Source organism: Mytilus trossulus, chromosome 4, assembly GCF_036588685.1.
Source record: "Mytilus trossulus isolate FHL-02 chromosome 4, PNRI_Mtr1.1.1.hap1, whole genome shotgun sequence".
Classification (NCBI taxonomy): Eukaryota; Metazoa; Mollusca; class Bivalvia; order Mytilida; family Mytilidae; genus Mytilus; species Mytilus trossulus.
The window spans coordinates 31,644,415-31,662,919 of NC_086376.1; the positions used below are offsets into that span (position 1 = coordinate 31,644,415).

General features: G+C 31.6%; 1 protein-coding gene across 2 annotated transcripts in view; it reads right to left on the bottom strand.

The window, feature by feature from the left end:
• Positions 1-8,045, bottom strand: part of LOC134715111 (zwei Ig domain protein zig-8-like) — a 52,999-nt gene extending 44,954 nt beyond the window's left edge. For both annotated transcript variants that reach the window (XM_063577032.1, XM_063577030.1), the window contains exon 1: positions 7,873-8,045. The gene's annotated coding sequence lies outside the window, so the exon portion shown is untranslated. The remainder of the gene's footprint in view (positions 1-7,872) is intronic.
• Positions 8,046-18,505: the final 10,460 nt, after the last annotated feature.

The following is an 18,505-nucleotide window of genomic DNA, read 5'->3' on the forward strand; positions in this document are numbered from 1 at the left end:
TTCAAATTTAATTGTTTTTGACTATTTTGTATTTATCATTATGGCCATGAATTGTGTATATCTGTTCGACTTGCGATTTGTAATTTTTTTCTGGTTTTCGTTTGCTTTTTGTTACCGAAATGGAGTCACTCATATTCAATAATTCACGTTGATGTATAAAAGGTTTATTTTCAACAGATTGAAAGAAGTCTAGAATAATGCAAATGCATTAAACTTCTAGCTATTACCGAAGCAATTTATTTAATTATAGGATGTTTATGCTGATACCACATATTGAATGTCAAATCACGTCCGTTAATCCTTTGGTATGGCGGAAGGTTGGCAATTTAATAAATCAAAATTATATTGAGTGCTCTTATCGAAATCTTGACCGCAGGAAAGCTGCTTAAATGTAATAACATATACGTAATATAAAATTCAGGAAATTATTCCGCCAAATAAATAGAAACCTTCATAAACCAAAGTAAGAATTAAGAAGCGTTAAATGGTCAATCAATATGTCTGAAGAGAAGTCAACTTATAAAAAATGAGACAAACATAAAAAAGTTGAAGACGAATAGCAAGTTACCAACGTAAGCATGTACTCTACAAAATTATGTTTATATGTTTCGAAGGTGAAAATTTTATGTTTTTATGTTTTGATGGTGAAAATATTATATTTTTATGTTTTGAAGGTGAATATATTATGTTTTTATGTTTTGAAGGTGAAAATATTAAATATTTTCGTATAAAATGCGATGTATCATAACATTTCAGGTTCGGAGTAATTTATCTCAGTATTCAAGCTCACTTTCTGATTTCAACAACCGATAATACCGAAAGTTTTCGCATAAAGACGATATGGTCATTTATTTTAATTTTTGACAATTTTCAATTTTAGGATTTATATCTAAGTTTAGGTAATACAATTTATAATTCCTTATACATTTTCATGACATGCGACCGATAATGTAAATACATTTCTGAACTTAACTTTAAAGCACACAACTTTCAACAATATAGAACCATTTAACCACCATGCTACTACCTGAATTTGTGGTCACATAATACTAAGCATGTTGCACTTGATATTCATTCATACGGCGTCATGTTTTGCTACATCAATTCAGAAACCAAATTAACCAAATAAAATTTCAATTTAATTTGAACTCACGAATCAATTGCAAATAGTGTGCATTTTTTTGCTTAATTGTTTGTTGTTGGTTGTTTCTCTCCATTTGTATGCTTTAGAGCAGATACTACTGTACTGCATTTTAAAAGTTTCCGATGTCTGTATGAAATTTGAAAGTCTAAACGATAAATACCGTTTATTGGTCAATCTCAAACACTTCTCTATATGAAGTATAGTAACTAACTGTTATATAATGTATGTCAATAGAGTACCGATGTTCAAAGCTAGCAAACGTGAATAAAGATTGACATCTATCTGATGTTAAATAATATATTGGACTTTTATCGTAACGATTTACGTGTATTTTCAAGGTATAAAGCAAATAATAACATAATCTAAGATCTATTCTTTCAAAGCTGTAATGCAAAGAGGTGTTACCGGAATCGAAAGGGAGATAACTCTGGAACTGATTGTCATCCAATTGTGATACTCATTATAACATTATTGCCTCCTGAATAAATTCAATTAACTTTATGACCAAAAGACCATTTCATTACCCAGTTAAAATGTACAAAAAAGTCAATAATCAGTTTCACGCTGTAATATCTTACTTGAAATCACACTTAATTAGACAGTACATTATCAAGGCTTGTATCTGTGGCAGACGAGACAGAAAATGAAAAAAGGTCGGTTGATTAACTTGCCACCATCGTAAACCGAATGGAAAAGTAATCGAACAGGAAATTCTGTTAATCTTTTGTTTATTCTTTTAATTTAAAATTATTTTGTGGTAATATTTTCCCCATACAATTTTGATGTTCATATTTTCCGTAGACCTTTTGGTGTTCATGTCTTCCCATATATTTTTTCATATTTATATTTTTGTGTTCTCCGTTGTTTGGTTTTTTTTAAGTTATTTATTTGTGTTTTTGTTTTCTCTTTACTTTTGGTATTCATGTTTCGTATTGGGTTATTTTAATGTTGATATTTCGCCATTGGTTCTTGGTGCTCGTGATTTTTCCATTGTTGTTTAGTGTTCATATTTACCAAAACCTTTTCAATGGTCATGTTAACAAAATTTCTTATATGAGTTCTTTAGGTAAAAGTAGGCTAAAAGTATTATCCACATTATTTGCGATCGACATCTTTCAACTAGAGAAAAGACGTATTTACTATGCTTAAATATTTCATGGTGATTTTATCTTTGTAATTTTCCAGATTTAAACTAGTTAGATAAATTAAATGCTAAATGAAATACATGAAATTTTCGGAAGCAGTTTGTTTTTCTGTTTCATTTCACAAACGATAAATTTGATGTACAAACTTCATATAAAATTGTCACATAAAATATGTATTAGCGTATTTGTGAAGTACTTTGATAGTTGTGATGGCTCAATTGTCAATTTATATTGACTTGTAATAAAAGGTAATCAATTGAAAGATGAAGTGCATGTGTTGTTAATTTATTTGATAAATATAATGTAGTCTATTATCTGTATAGATATCTGCAAAAATTATTATAAGTCATATTACAAAATCTAATAGTGTTATACAATTGAAAGACCAATACTGACTAATAAAACTTAAATAAATTCATCATTTGCATGTGATATGCACAGATGTGTCTTTTGTGTACTACTTGTCTATATGCAACAGGATAAATTATTTTTTTACAATAGAATGGCTTTAATGATTTTATCTTATATGCCAAAACAGTTTTATTATGAAATGAATAATGACCATTATACTTTATGTAACAAGTCTATTCAACAGAGAATCGTCTGTATGGTTGTCACATCTCTTTTTAAGTCTGTTGTCAATGTAGATTTTATCTGAAACATGTAATTAGTAGCAACAATCTTACCGCATGTGTGCAGAAATAAATATATAAACAAGAGAAATTAAAAATATTTATTTGGCATTAAACAAGGTCATACATTTCCTCAGACCGTGTATGACGTCTCTTCACTAAATCCATTGAATGTGTACTAGTTTATATTTCAGTTGAGGAAAATAAAGACAACAGTTATATACCAGTGTTCAACGCGTAGTATTTGTTAGTAGAATTTGACTTTCAGAAACAGCTTGTACGCTAAATTTGGACGCGCTGTACGGTGGCATATTAGTACAAATGGTGTAGGATGTACGCCAGAAATGCAGTTGGCATACACATTTAAGGGTGTTAGTCTTCCACAAAAAGATGCCACGTTCTTGTATATAAGTTGCAGCAATGCAAAACAAGTCGCCCTATATGAACCTTATATTATACATAATGTTTTGTTGATAGTCTTACTATTCAATCCCTTCTTTTGCTTGTTTATTTCATCACAGAATGCAACAAAACGCGACATACCAACACAATATAAATGGTAACAGGACATGGCATGTGCCGCTAATTGAGCGTGAACTTTAAGTCCTTATTTTCAATCCCACCAAATACCGTGTTTGTTATGCTCATTTTGCCCAGTGTAGTCTTTTGTGGATTGTGTTTTGTGTGTCTGTTGGCCATTACGCCAGACTTATTGTTCCTTTTCCAAACGGACATGTCTGTTTATAGATTTTTCCGAAACTTACAAAACTTTGCCCTTATGGAAATCCTTACTCGTACATCTTAAAAACAAACTCAAATCTATCTCCTGCATCAATCTTAAAAATTAATGTTTAATAGTTGAGTGTCTAATTTGTCCACTGCATGTTACTTGATAAGTAATGATCAATTCATGAGACAAAATCTTAATACGTATTTTTCTTTTAGATATTTTTGGTAATTTGTCATCAATCTCATTTAAGTATTTCGTATATATTGTAAGCAATCACTAGAGGTCGTTTTATTTACTCTCATCAAAACGTGCTGATAGAGTTAAAGAAAATAAAAGATTAAGAAAAACTGATAAAAGTTGATATCTCTTTACTAGTTTGAACTCCCAAGTGTTCAAGGGCCGGTCTCAATTAACAGTAATTTTCTCTTAGGGAGGAATAAATATCCTACTTTGTTAAGGATCACTCTGATTCAGACAATTAATTCTCTGAAATTGATATTATCAAGATGCTTGATTTCTTGATTGACAACATATTTGTTACGTTCGGAGGACGTGTTTTTCAACAGACTTTCGGCGTTCCAATGGGAACAAACTATGCCCCTCTACTTGCCGACTTATTTCTTTATTATTATGAGGCTGACTTCGTGCAGGAACTTCTTAGGAAGAGAGATAAGAAGTTAGTAATATCCGTTAACTCTACTTTTCGCTATATAGATGATGTTCTTTCACTAAATAATTCAAAATTTGGTGACTATGTGGAACGCATCTATCCCATTGAACTAGAGATAAAGGATACTACAGATACAGTTAAGTCGGCTTCATATCTTGACTTACATCTGGAAATTGACAATGAGGGTCGGGTGAAAACAAAACTTTACGACAAAAGAGATGATTTCAGCTTTCCAATTGTGAGCAGGATCTGCTTACCCTTTCTGAGCACCTAAGATCACCCCTAGTTTGTGTTGGGGTTCGTGTTGTGTATTCTTTAGTTTTCTATGTTGTGTCATGTGTACTATTGTTAGTCGTTTTGTCTTTTTCATTTTTAGCCATGGCGTTGTCAGTTTGTTTTAGATTTATGAGTTTGACTGTCCCTTTCGTATCTTTCGTCCCTCTTTCATTGATTGTTGCATGTCTAATTTACGCCCAGTAGCGAACATTTCATGCATATCCAATTCACTGGGAAATGGGGGGGGGGGGGGAATAATCGGGTATGACTAACTCTTGAAACAGGCCACATACGGTTCCCTTGAAAAAAATTTTGCAAGGTTCCTGCAATTTCAGGATGCTGAAGATGACCCTTGCAACAGGCCATCTACACAATAGGCAGAGAGCTGGTAATCTCTCAATTATAACTTGACGTAGCTTCGTATTTATACAATCTGCACAGCCATTCAGACTCTCAACATTGCATCCCAAGAATTTTGACTGCTGACCATACTTTTAATTCGAGAAAAAAACACTTCGGACGAATATTTTTTTTAAAGCGGTATTATGGTTTTTAATAACTCAATAAACCCCTTTGGTATTTCAAAAGAGATAAAAACTATACCAACCGAGATACTCAAAGAAATAAGTCGAAAACGAACTGTTAATTTAAAAAAAATCCAATGAAATTGAAATTAATATCAAAAACTCTTTAGTACCTTTCAATATTGTTTCAATATCAGTTGATATCGAACAAACGCATTTAGAAACCCAACAGGGACATATAATTGTTTTGCTCTTTGACTTATCTAATTGAAAGTTTGCTAAGTTTACGGTCCTGAAAAGTATGAAGTACTTAGTATATAAAACACACATATGTTGTTTATGATTGTCAATGAAACAACTATCCACATTAACTGTACTAAAATAGCGAAACCTCCATGTCAATTAGAATTCAAATCTTGCCAAATCATCAGATAATAACTATAGATTATTACATGGCATTTTCCATATGGCCCTGGTATCAGCCCTAGACTCCCTTATCAAGCCAGAGGGCTTTAGCCCGATGGCTTGATATAGGTCTTGGGCTGATACCATGGACCATATGAAAAATGACATGTAATAATCTATTTATCACATATTTTTAAGCAAGAGAAAACAAATAGCTTACTTTACATCAAAATGATTATGTTTGATATTTCATCAAAAATCAAAAAGATATTTAACAAAAAAAAAATTAAAAATGTACTGTATCACTGTGAGTTTTAAAAAAAGTTCGTATCACAGTAGGTAAACAACGTTTTGTGAAAAGTTTCAGAAATAATTAACAATAAATATACTAATTCTAAGAATTGCAAATATTAAACAACTTTAAATTGTTACATTACAAATATTTAAAAATGATTAAGAAGAATCCTATATCGCTACTCACTCCAGTGTGGCGTCATATATTTTCTAAATTCTTTATGACGTCAAAATTTTACGGGAACTTTTGTGATTTTCACTGTTGATTTCTACTTTTTTTCTTCTACAGCAGATTCGTAACTTTCTAAATTTCTTTTCATTGTGTTCAACTTGTTTACAAATAGTCTTTGGTTGACAGGTTACCGGAAGTTAAACTCGGGGGCTTGATATCGGCCCCGAGGGCTGATAACCAACCTTGACTTCCGGCTATTATTGGCCATGCAAAAAGGTACATATCAGTACAAAATATGTGATAAAATATTTCTATCTGAAAGTCTCAGAACTCCGAAAACTCAGATATATATGTATATTTAAGTTAGTCGAGTACATTATAGACTAATATGATACAATTATTAACAATTTTCATATGTCATACAATTATAAATATTCCGTCTGTCGAGAGAACGATAGGAAACCAGTTTTTTTGAGTTACCGGAAAATTTGTATTCTTATAGTACATTGAATTCCATCTTAAATTGAACGATAGATGTAACTTTATGACAAATGAAATCCCAGATGCATATTTTCAGACAATAGGTTTATAGAGTTAAACATTTCCTTCTCCGAGGAACGCTTCAAATGATAACAAAAATTGGTCTATCGTTATATGTCTTATCTTTATTTAGAACATAACACTAAGAACTATGGTTAAATTGTTCTTACGTATTGTATACATGTATGCTATTGGTTGGCTATCAGTCCCCGAGGGTTTCATGTGCTAAGTAGTCAGTACTTTGATAATGACTTGATTTATAACAAACTGTTCCAACATTGTCTGTTTAAAAATTGTAAAATTACAAAGAAACTAAGGTTTCAACTCCTTCAGACAAAGGTGACCACAATGTATTTTTAAGTCTTTTTTATCAATCAGCTCGGTTTGGGGCGTTGAAGGTTAATCTAGCAACGCGCTTTGGAGGCATGTAATTTATAAAGCTTTTTTTATTAATATATTGTGTTTGTCTTCTTTTAATATTAATAATGGTTTTTAATTGTTCCCTGGGTATGTATCGACTCCCTTGTCAATATGTTTCATACATGCAAATGTATAGTGGGTTCACCAGTGTAATGACGAGTAAGGTTATACAAAGATAACGTGAATGCAAAAGTTGACCCATGTTAAAACTCAGTTATACACAGAACAATAAATTGTTCTCAGTACATGTAATGAGTATGTCGGATAATTCTTATCCTATCTCATGTATCGTGTAAGATATTTGAATCCACTCAAAACAAAGCATACATATTTTTTTTTAATTTGTGAACAGAGACAAACGAAAACCCAACACGTTATTTGTAGGTCTTTTGAAAAGTTTGAAAGGTAAACACGTAGTACTTTTTTTAAAATTGAACGTTTTGAACATTATATTCAAATAGTGTTATTTTGCATGTAATTTTTTATTTAAAGGTTAAATGTTTGATTTGTTTCAACTCCTACTCTATACTCTAAATGTAAACGTTTTTCATTTCTATTCCTTATGCATGTTTTGTCATTTCTCTTCATAATGAATGTGACTTGGATGTATTGTCTTGTTGACACTCGTTCTACATCTTCTAACTTTTATGTCCGTTCATTTCTCTGTATAATGCATGTTAATTCACATCTCTTTTCATAATGCATGTTCATAAATTCTATTTATAATGCATGGTCATTTATTTCTATAAATAATCATGATAATACATGTTCATTTTGAAAGAGAGGATTCCCAATACTATGTTACATGTCAACTGACCTCAATAGTAATATTATACCCTGAAGTTATATCAAGTTAATAGCAATCGTGAATTTGTTTTAAGAATACTGATCTCCAAATTTCTAGAAATGAAATAACTTACCGTTTGAATGTATAGTCTTTGAAAGTTTATTTTCAGGTTAGAAGCATTGCAAAAGAATGCATGGCAACTTTTGTATTCTTGACAATTATCTTATCCAAGTCACTTAAAGGAATATTCAACCTTTTTGTTTATTGTCCATCGTTCAGAAATCAAATAGCATCACATCACGCAGCGAGCCGTGCAAGAAATAAACAAGTTCAAGATTATGACATTTGAACACGCACTTTGATTCTGTTGAACCAATCAGAGTCGTCGTAGTATACGATAACTTTCCAAGTCGTCAGATGCTTTTTGTCAATTTCATGTCAGTATCATAGAACCTTAATGAACATAACTTGTGAATGAAATCGATCACATATTTTCACGCCTAGTACAAACGTATTAATATCGATTAAGTTCACTAAAAACTTGAGTTTAGAAAGTGAATGATAAATAGCAATACTAATTTAGGAACTCCTTATATGTTGTCAAATTTGATTTTACAAATTTCATTATCTAATTGTCTACCTTATAAAGTTAATTTCTTATGTTCATCTTATACCAACGCTATAAAATTACATTATACAATTTACATATAATATCATGGGTAACATACTGTTCGAGAGAGAAAAAAACTCAATCTTAGTGAGAATAAAGAGTTGTTGCGTACAATGAATTTTATTAAGCGATTGCATCAATACTAAACCAGGGAATAATTCAAAACGGAAAGCTCTTTATCATATGGAAAAAAGCCCAGTCACATCAAACGAATGGAAAACAACTGTCATATATATATGCATGACTTTGTACGGACATTTTATTATGAGAAAAACCCTTGCATATCACAAGTCACTAAATCTGGAAGTTTTATCTCTTTAGATTTATAAACATTTATATATTTTATTATTAAATATATTTAAAAGCATCTTAATTATAGTGTAATAGAACACCGGCCATGACAATCGCTACACAAAACTTATTGTACAAAACAACTATTTACTTTTATGTTGCTCGTTTTTTTTTATCTCTCTCGAACAATATGTTACCATAATGCTTTTTATTAATATGTATAGCTACAAACATATGTGTTGTTATTTTTAAGCTTTACACTTCAGATATGAAAGCATGCATATTTCAAGTAAAACGTGTATATCCATCAGTTGTTTGCGATCAGGCTGATAAATATATATTTTTCTATAAAATAGTACGTCGACACAAGTGATACAGACAATTTCAACAGGATAACTTACATGTCATTTTTTAACTACTCATTCTGTGATTTTTCTAAATCATTACCAGTGACTCGACTATTTGTCTTTTTCATTTAGTTGCTGGTCGATCTGTACACTTGGCAGTTACAGAAATTCACTGTGATTATAAGGTATGAACTGCTGGGTGAGAAAAAATAAATATAAAAACAAAGCAAAATAAGAGATGCAGAAAATATGGAGCAAAACTAAAAGTTATTTAAGGTCCTAGGATCATAATTTAGTACGCCAGACGCGCGTTTCGTCTACACAAGACTCATCAGTGACGCTCATATCAAAATATTTAAAAGGCCAAACAAGTACAAAGTTGAAGAGCATTGAGGATCCAAAATTCATAAAAGTTGTGCCAAATACGGCTAACGTTATCTATGCCTGGGATAAGAAAATCCCTTGTATTTCGAAAAATTCAAAGTTTTGTTAACAACCTACAATGTATATGCATACACACAGGTTTGTTCCAATCCAAACCTGGGATATAACATGCCACTTAAAAACTTTCTTGAGATTGACTGTCATTATCCTGACTTCAAATCATACCGTCATAATTCTTATTGACGCCATCACGAGTTCGTTGACTGTTATTCAATATCTGTTTCACAGATGATATCGGATATGCAAATTATGTCATAACCGCAATTCCGTCCCCTTTTCACGAATTTGCCCCACTGCATTATACTATTGCTTGGGTGTGTAATAACATAAGCAACACGATTGTAGCCACATGTGGAGAAGGATTTGCGAACCCTTTCGGAGCACCTCAGATCACGTTTGGTATTTGATTGGGTTCGTGCTGTTTAGTCTTAGTTTTCTATGTTGTGGCTTGTATAATATTTTTTTTCTAAGCCATGGTCTTGTCAGTTTATGGTCGTATCATGAGTCTGAATGTGCCTTTGGTATCTTTCGCCCCTCTTTTCAAAAAATGACATAAATTTTAGCTTATATTTCAAATGTACAAAGAACATCACTAAGAAACCACCAAAACGTCCCATCTTTTCTGACTTTTGTTTAGTTTATGCCATTCAAAACGGTTCCTGGAGATTGACTGTCATTATTCTGACCTCAAATAGTGACTTATAATTTCGACTTACATAGCATTTTCAATTCAAATTTCCCAAGAACCTTTGAATAAACTTCCCAATCCTGCTTTGTCGTGTTTTTAGTCATCTCCTGGGTTTGAATTCTTAATTCCGTAGTGGAAATTATACTACAGAGTATTTCCTTTATTGGAACTTATATAATGATTGAACTTCTATTCCATGACACTACTAGGAATATACAAATAAAATTGAGAATGGAAATGGGGAATGTATCAGAGAGACAACAACCCGACCATACAAAAAACAACAGCAAACAAAAGTACGATTGTAGCTTCCCAAGGAAACGCGCGTATTGCCTAAATAGAAAATTTCGGTTCTGATATCTATAATGAGTTTATATAAATAATCTGATTTATGAAATGCGTGAACAATTCAGTGTGATTTTTGCATTGACGACGAACGACAAAAGTAAAAATATTTAGAAACAGCTACAATAGGGTCGTTGAAAAGGAAGCGTTCTCTCCTTTTGTGCAATTGTTTTAAGATTGGTACCATGTTGGGTCAAAACCTAAGATAATAAGACAATAAAGTGTGTGTTTTCTGGTTCTCCGCTAAGCATGCAACATTGCGATGACTGACTGGAACAACAATTATTTGAAATATAAACATTTAACAAATTGTATCTCAGTGTTGGTTACAGTTCTTATTGAACCTAGCCACCTCATTTTTTATCATTTGTTGACAGCTGTTGCACATTTAATGGATGCAATTTGAGTTAAATAACTTACACATCATTAGAACGGATCAAAAGTTAATTATTTATCGACGTAGTCTACAAACATAAATTGATTCCGACTGGAATCAAAATATCAAAACATATTTCTTTAATACTGTTTCAATCACCTGTATTCAATTCAACTTGAATGAAAATTAGATATTTCAACAATAATCTATGACTTCAAATTATTGATACCTCTTTCATTAGTGATTGGGTGCATTTTATTCAATTCAGAATTACTCAGTACTGATCACTTATTATTACATACTTTTGATATTTTAATCCTGTATGCTAACATTGTCTATGTGATATTTTAAAAAAAAAATTGTACATTGAACGACAAATATATGTGAAGTATAAAGTTTCTGACGTAGAGCAAGCAAATCAATGAATGTGTTTGTAGATAGATGGTTTTGTGTTCTGTTAAATTGTTCCTGTTAAAATTGGTACACGGCGATGACTGCTGTTCCCATATTTTGGCTAATTTATTTATTTTATTGTGTCTGTTTAGTTAACGCATTGTAAATATTACGGAGTTTGATGAGACTGTCATCAAAGTGAAAGGGTAAGCGCTATAAAACCAGGTTTAATCCACCATTTCCTACATTTGAAAATGCCTGTACCAAGTCAGGAATGATACAGTTCTTGTCCATGTGTTTTTAATGTGTTTTGTTATTTTATTTCGCTCTGTGATTATGGACTTCCCGAATTGATTTTCCTCTGGTTTCAGTATTTTTGTGATTTTACATTTTATTATAAAAGGACATATTATTTACCTTTATCATTGATTTTTTTATTTTTAATTTGCAACCATAAGGGAACATGTTTGGCTTATGTGTAATCGTCAATTCTTATCTTTCAATAGTTTTACCATCATAAATCCATCTAGCAATTTAAACGCATCAACTATATTACATCCTCATAATCTATTCTAAATATGTCATGACCGAAAAAGGGGGAATAAGTTATGACAGTTGTTCACCATTAGTTTGATGTGTTAAAGCTTTTGACTTTGATATTTGATAAAGAATTTTCCGTTTTGAGTTTTCCTGGGAGTTTCCTTAAATGTTTAACACCTATAGCAAGGTTCATAAGATCTTACTTACACACTTTTAATGTCTCTGTATGTTCTCTTGATAAGTATGTTCCCAAACTCTTGTTAATTATATTTGATGATTTAAACATCCCCTAATAGTGATTATAATCAGACATGAAGCCCAAGTTTTGATTACCTCTTGATTTAGTTTTACTGTTTAAAAGGCAAAAGCAAAATTACGACCACGGAAGTTCTGATAAATTCCGAAGTTCTTCCTCTTTATTTCGTTCATTAGTTCGTATTTATAATTAAGGGAGGCAAACGATAAGAATGAGCCAGCCATTGAACGCTTGTTGTTATTCAAAGGAAAGCTGACAACGCCATGGCAAAAAACAACGAAAAACGACGCTAAGACATACATATATGGTACGACTGCGCTTATATGTAATGGATCTGCCATCTAGTAAAGTGAATATTGAACCCAGTTTTCTTTTAAAATTATAACTTACAAATACTTAATAAAAATTGTGCTTTTACAAGATCCTTCAAATCAAATCAAATTAAATTGCTTCTGTTATTTGACGAAGTTATATAGGTAAATTGAAATTATAGAATTTATTCTTAATTACATTGAACGTGTAGCTGAAGTATTTCAAAAAAACATTAAGTCAGGTATCATTGATGAATTGTTTATAAATGAATGAATCGGGTGTGGATATTAAGTCCCCGGTGTTGTCGCAAGCAGGTATTCAAATACTCAGATGCTGATGGAAAATATTGCTGATTAGCTGATATTTGGAATTCATAATATATTTCCAATAATGACGAATAATCATTAAAAAGATTAAGTTTGTTTTTTACCGCAAGGAATTATAGTTAATCAGATTTTGCACAATTGTTTTATCGGTCTTCCACCTTGCAACTGATTAGTTTTTCCTAAAGTTAGGATTTAACTAATGATCACCACTGATGTATACTTGACGTGCAATTGGTGTGGTGAATTGAAAGTTTGGTATTTGTGTTCCTTTTTAGGCTTAAAGTTTACACGGATCAGCGTAGATTCAATTTCAAAGATGGTTATAATAACTATATTGTGTTAGTATGCGATTTGTTATAGAACACAATACTTTTAAACAACATACTAGGTTTCCAGAACATCTATCTACCCCTTCACACTTAACCATCAAGATCCCACTTCTATCTATAACAAATTCAATAGCGATTAGATACCAGTAATTATCTCAACACACTCTGGCGAATTTATATATCTTTTCAGTCTAAACATTAACTGTCACAGGTAAACATTTAGACTTTTGTAATTGTGCATGCCACTACATAGCTGGATAATATGGCTGTGAACAATTGTGATATCATGCTCCCTGTTCTTTTATACGCATCAAAAATTGAAACAACATGACAGTTGTCCAGAAAATCTTCGAATAACGAATCGTTGTGCCTGTTTCCATATATAGTATTCATGCTTGAAACTAAAAGATTATTTTGCGGAGTTTATCAAGATGTTTTCTCTTTGTTTTTCGTTAATAATCAAAACTATTTATTAATGCTGAGCAAATCTAATAAGGAATAATATCACACTAGCCTCCTACGTTTTGATAACCTCTTGGTGTAGTTTTTTTTCTCTCCTATATGGCCTTTCTGCTGTCTGAGATGAAAATCTGAAGCACAGCTACTTTCTTAGAAGTTATAATGATTTTCTAAACTCTTCTTCTCTGCTATCTTGCTGAAAAGATTCGTGTTAAGAATGAATAGGAGACTGCAAATATCACGGAGACATTAAAACATTTGTAAATTGAAGGATAGACTGATAACGTCATGACAAAAACAAACGTCGATGTCAAACAGCACACACTAATGATATTTGTATGATGGCCAATTAGAGAACATTATAAACAGAGCTCAGATAAGATTTGATGTCATCGTGCATCATTCAAGTTTATAGACAAAGTAAGTTTAGTAGTTCCTTATAAAAAAAATCATATGTCACATAATATAAAGAATGTTACACTTTATTTTTTAAAGTAATGTTTTAGCAATACAGATTGATGATTATTCTTCTAACATACCCTTACATGTGCGTCCACTCTAAATCAAACTCAGATATACATTAATTCGGTTACTCGGCGAAATTATAACTAAAAGTGGATACAAAATGAATCATAGTTTTTTTTTTTATTAATTTGAATGCCTATCTGGCGACCTCAAACATATACACGTCTGGTTTCATTGATGCTGCTGCTTATAAACCACTGAATAAGTTGATGACATAAAGTCCCGGATGTAAATACACTCTGTTGTGGACAGACAGACAAGAATTTTGTCATTTATCGTTTATTAATTGTTGAAATTATTCAATAGATTAACGTTTTTGTGTTTTCCTCCATTTATATATTATAGTTCTCATTCAAAGTGAATATGTCAAGTTGGGAGACCAACTCAAACACGCGAGAATCCCAAAAAAAATATTTCTTTCATTGATGAAGATTGAATCTCTGAAATTGCTTATTTTAGGCCTGTTATCCAATGTTCACGTCAGACGACGATGACGACTCCGCTTTTTTCAAATGACACGCTACAGTATATGTATTATTTCCCAATTAAATTCATTTCTATTTTTGGGGGATTTATCAGAGATTTCCAAGATAATAAGTGTTCATTCATCTTATCCTCAATTAAACTGTGTATGAATTGTACATGTTCACTTATAGGATTGCATAAATCGTGTTTAAAAAGTGTCCTCGTGTTCCAAATAAATGTATACTTACTACCAGCCTTTGCATGGGTATAACGTGCTGCTAAGACTTTGAATTTTGTAAAATAAAAACACATACACTTATTTGATGATCTATAATTGGGTTAATATTCTCATCATAGATACCAGGATTGAAATTGTATATTTACGCCAGACGTGCTTTTTGTCTACAAAAGACTCATCAGTGACGCTCAAACTTGAAGAGCATTGAGGACCAAAAGTTCCTAAAATTTTTGCCAAATACAGCTCAGGTAATCTATTCCTGATATTTAACAAGTTTAACACATTAGATGGCAAGTTGGTACACTTTGAGAAGAATCGGGAATCTGGCGAATATATTTGTATAAATCAATTTGTTTTCGGGTAAGACCACTGTGTCATTCCAGAATTCTGTGATCGATGCGTTGAAAAACTTATAAATGTTAACATTTAATCTAAAATACAGCTACTAGCTAAATATAACTTAGATCCAAATATCTTGTCTTAGGGAGGAATAAATCCTACTTTGTAAAGGACCACTCTGATTCTAACAAAAAATTCTCTGAAACTGATATTATCAAGATGCTTGATTTCTTGATTGACAACAGATTTGATACGTTCGGAGGATGTGTTTTTCAACAGACTGTCGGCATTCCAATGGGAACAAACTGTACCCCTCTAGTTGCCGATTTGTTTCTATATTATTATGAGGCTGAATTCATGCAGGAACTTCTTAGGAAGAAAGATAAGAAGTTAGCAATATCCTTTAACTCTACTTTCCGCTATATAGATGATGTTCTTTCACTAAACAATTCAAAATTTTGTGACTATGTGGAACGCATCTATCCCATCGAACTAGAGATAAAGGATACTACAGATACAGTTAAGTCGGCTTCATATCTTGACTTACATTTAGAAATTGACAATGAGGGTTGGTTGAAAACAAAACTTTACGACAAAAGAGATGATTTCAGCTTTCCAATTGTGAACTTTCCATTTCTAAATAGCAACATTCCAGCAGCACCTGCATACGGGGTTTATATCTCCCAATTGATACGATATTCCCGTGCTTGCATTTCCTATCTTGATAGAGGGTTGCTGCTCACAAGGAAGCTATTCAATCAAGAGTTCCAAATGTTGAAGTTGAAATCATCCCTTCGTAAATTTTACGGACGCCATCACGAGTTGATTGACCGTTATGGGATAACCGTTTCACAAATGATATCGAATATGTTCCTTACTTCGTAACTACAATCCCCTTCCCTTTCATGAATGTGACCTACCGAATCAGTCTATTTACTGGATTTTTAATCACATAAGCAACACGACGGGTACCACATGTGGAGCAGGATCTGCTTACCCTTCCGGAGCACCTGAGATCACCCCTAGTTTTTGGTGGGGTTCGTGTTGTTTATTCTTTAGTTTTCTATGTTGTGGCATGTGTACTATTGTTTTTCTGTTTGTCTTTTTTATATTTAGCCATGGCATTGTCAGTTTGTATTAGATTTATGAGTTTGACTGTCCCTTTGGTATCTTTCGTCCCTCTTTTTAGATGGCTCTTTGGTACAAAAATTTCAGCAAAAAATTAAACCTTTATGATTTCATTACAAATTTTATTTTTAACACTATTAGTCATTATTTTGTGATATGGTACAAAAATCAACCCCAAAAATCGATTCGGTATGCCCAAGATGACTTTTAAAATGTTTATATCTTTGAAAAAGCTCCAAATTATCTCCCTTTGGTGCCAAAATGCTATTTTTTTGCATTGAATTTGAAATATCTTTTTTAAATCATCGTTGACCTATATTTTTTAGTATTGTTTTCAAATAAGCTGTACATAAACTAAATCATTGTAAAATTTAAGCGATTTCTGTAATTAGGTTTTTTTTCATTGCGATATTACCTCTATTTCTCCTATTAGTTCAACAGAAAAAAATACATTAACAAAAATGTTTGCTTCTCCTGGAGGCAGATTGTGAGCTTAAATGAACGGTGACCCAATTTTTTTATTTCATTTTTCTTTTAAGTATATGATAAAGTTCATTTATAAAAAAAATATAGCGAAATCCTATATAAAAAAAAAGTTCTATTTATACTCAGGAGCCCCCCTTTAATGCACTTTATTATATAGTTATTAATTACTTATTGATAAAGGCTATACATTTTGTAATTCCATTTGGAGTTGTTTGCGTCTTGTGTTTGAATTGATTACTTTTTACTTTCATTCAAATTGAAATATGCCTAAAAAAAAAAAATTTGTTTTATTGACATTTTGTTTACCAAATTAACTACGCAATTGCACAAGTGCAAGTGTCCTTGGAGATTACGAGTGACCGGTAGTTTTTTTCCCTTAAAAACTTTTTCCCAAAACTAGAAAAAGAACTGATCGTCTGTTCTTTTATCGTTTGTATAGAATGCACACGGTTTCAAATGTAGAACTACGAAAAGTATTGATGTAGAAAATAATTTTGCAAATTAATTAATTTGTTGTGACTATGAGTTGTTTATGAGCAACTATTGTGCATGAACCTATACTTACTTTGATAGACATCTTTTAATTTATTTGTAACCGTATGTTGACCTTCTAGATTACTATATGCTGTTGGTTGGAACACATCACTCGTGTATAAAATAAAGAAATCTATGAAATCTATGTTTTATTCTTTAGATAAACATTTAAAGTTTTCAAGTTTTATTATTGTTTTTTCTTGTCAGTTCGAATAGTCACGTTGCTTATTACTTATTATTGTTAGGAAATCAAGCTTGCTAGTGCCTCTTTTGGTTTTATAGTATAAACAAAATCGCATTATCGTACTTTCAGCTTTTACGAAGTCTTTTTTATACAATTGCATGTCTACTTCTTTAAGAAGTCAATTTGAAGATGAAAAGATTTGTTAGAATCGTGAGCCGTCTTAAAAATTCAATATTAAAATTAATTCCCGGAGGTTGATGGGATTGTACTCGACGACATTCGATCTTTGGGATTTTTAACTTTAACCGACTTTATTTTTTCTTCTTCAAATCATTGATACTGTTCTAGGTAATAAATGTTTTATGGAGAAAGACGTACCTTTATCGTATTGTTCGGTTTCTGTACTTAATGATAATACATCACTTTTCAGGATTGTTTTCGAAATTAACAATTGTATTTTTTTTTACGGAAGCTAATATTGATATTAATATTGATAAATTGATTAAGATTATTGACCTGAATTTTCCACTCAATTGAATAAACAAACTGCAAAGCCTTTGCCATTGACATTTATTTTGAACATGTGACTTAACTAAAGACGAATGAAATGGAATTGCAATAATTGCATCTCAATTCATTCTACATGTTCTATAGAAAAACATAGATGCGATATGGGAGTCAACATTTAACATCATACCACATTATGTAGCAGTTACATTTTATTCAATATAGGTCACAGGCGGTCTTTAACAAAGTCGAATACACCGAATAGCAACAACAACAAAATCTCTTTAGAAAATAAATCTTCGCCCTTAGAAATAATGGTATGTTCGATTATAAGGTTCAACAAATGTCTTAGTAAAAGAAATTCTCAACATGGCCTCCTTTTCAAAGTTTATTTTATTTTTCAACGCTTAGTTTTTGTGACAGGGTATTTTTGTGTCATTATTATTCGGTCTATATACATGTATATGGTATGTATTTTACGCATATAAACAGAGAGGATGATGTGGTATCAATGATAATAAGACAACTGTCTATCGGAATGGTTGTTAGCCACCATAGCAACTAGTAATTAACAATTCATTTTG